Source organism: Myodes glareolus, chromosome 16 (assembly GCF_982192425.1).
Source record: "Myodes glareolus chromosome 16, mMyoGla1.1, whole genome shotgun sequence".
Lineage (NCBI taxonomy): Eukaryota > Metazoa > Chordata > Mammalia > Rodentia > Cricetidae > Myodes > Myodes glareolus.
The window spans coordinates 13,558,917-13,561,270 of record NC_142041.1 but is presented as its reverse complement, the minus strand read 5'-3'; positions in this window follow the sequence as shown (position 1 = coordinate 13,561,270).

The following is a 2,354-nucleotide window of genomic DNA, read 5'->3' as shown; positions in this document are numbered from 1 at the left end:
CTCATTCCCATCCTGTGAGGACACATCAATGAGACCATCTGTGGATGAGGCACTGGATGTGCTAGCCCCTTGATCTTCTAGTATTCAGAAGAGTGAGAAGCACAATTCTGCTGCTGTGCGGATGATCAGCAATTGTTGAATCTATAGGAGTTTGGAATGGGTACTATAAGAATATCAAGCTGAAATGAACCCGAATATCAGTAGTGTATATTCTTAAAAGATAGGACTTAGATGCAGGAAAGGGTGTTATCAATTCCATCAACTCAATACTGGAAGGATTTTAATGTTCTTGACTTTAATGTTGTTTTTATTTGATCTGTACCCTTGCTTTTGCTTTAACTGTTATCAGAATCACAGGTAAGAGAAATGTGTATCTTCTGTTTAATGTGTGTATATTTAAGGAACACTTTAATAAGAACAATTTATGCAAACACTTAGGACTATGTAAGAAGGAATGGGCTACTCAATGTGATTGGCATTCACTGTCATTCTCCACGGAGGCTCTTTTCCTTCTACCCTGTAATGTGGTCAAGGTCACTGTCATTGCCATTTGTGTTCTCATTTTACAGCAGATGAGTACTGGAGGGAGATAACTTAGGGTCCTAGCCCCGGTGTACAGCTGATGAGGTCTTCACACGGGCTTCCATTTCCACAGCAGGCAAGAGAAATCATCTTTCTCTATCCTATTATTTCCAAATAAAGTCTGTCAAAAACTTTCAAAGACTGAAAAGCACCATAAAAATACTTGAGGCACGCACTATCTGGGTACTAGGAAAACAGCAATCAATGATTTCTTGGCAGATTTTTAATGCTATTCTTCTCCCTGTTCAGTAGTATCAAATCTTTCAAGTCAACACATACTTGCACATTAAAAGCAATATAAACCTTTATATTTGATTAGAAATGAAAACATAGTCATAGATATTTGATGCATAATGATAAATGTCTACTATTTTGTGTAAATTGAATGACAGTCCACACAAATCAATGAGAAGATATACAAATGAGGAGGAAAGCAATAAGAACATGAAGAATATTAAAATATTAGAAAAAAGTTCAGGAATAATTTATACAAGGGAAGATAGAGAACATTTAGAGTGTATAAAAGTTAACATCACAGAATTATACAGGTCAGAATTGATACCATTTAACAGACAGCTGTCTTCAGTTTAGTATCCTGGGAAATTTAAAGTTATCAGTATTAAAGATGTCATTTTCAAAGTGTCAGAATGTGTTCCCACTCTTTTTTCCCTGTCTTTTTTATTTTTATTTTTTGCTTTTTTGAGAGTTTTTCTCTGTGTAACAGCCCTAGCTGTCCTGGAATTAGCTCTTTTAGACCAAGCTGGCTTTGAACTCAGTGAGTTCTGCCTTCCAACTGCTGATATTAAAGGCATGTGCCATCACCACCCAGATGTTCCCACTCTTAAGACTGTGACTTGTTATAAAGTCTTTGGCCAGTATTCACGTGTAGTTCCTGGTATTTAGAAATGGCAAATAGCAATATTTGAAAAAATATAATTTCAAAACCTTAGATTTCTAATGTCAACTTTGTGATTCATCTATTAACATTTTATTACATACACAATGATTTAAAAATGGCATTAACTTTGTCACCGCATATATTTTACAAGATGGACAAAAATGCCCAGTTCTATAATGTGTCAAGCAATACATCACCTATTAGACTCAATTGATCAGATCAAAAGAAAGAAGAGTAGAGTGAGTGGGTGGGAACAAATATCGAGGAAAATACCTAAAATAGCATTGTGTACAATATGCATCCCTACATTGCCTACCTCAACAGGGACACAGCCAAAGAGAGATGAAGTAGGAAGTGTCTGCACAGAGTTTAGTATAGGTTTAGTACAATGTATAGAAGTTTCTTGTACAAACATAAAAGTGTTATTCTATTAAAACAATGTTTTAAATACTCAAGAGACTTGAACTTAGAGTTATAATTAATTCTCCTGGAGTTCACAAGAAAGATGGCGTGTTAGAAAATAAAAGTGAAAGATTGCTGAAGGGGACAACTTTGATTCTATCAAGTAACATGAAATTTAGCCTGGGGTGACAGAGTCGCTCCACCAGGTCTGCCGTGAGATGGAATTCGAGAGATTCTTTCCACAGTGGCAGCTAAAGTGTGAGTTTGACTTTCAGAGAACAACATCAGTGTTATTATAACTGGAACAGTGGTTGTACCTTAATTCATTGTCATTTTAGCCAGAAACTGTGACACCATAGTTACTGGCCTGCTTCTCTGGCAATGACCTGACTATTCAGGTTGTGGCCGGACCACTCAGGTCATAGCCTTGGGAGAATTTTGTTCTCTCAGACACTGGCTTTGTAGCTTCCGC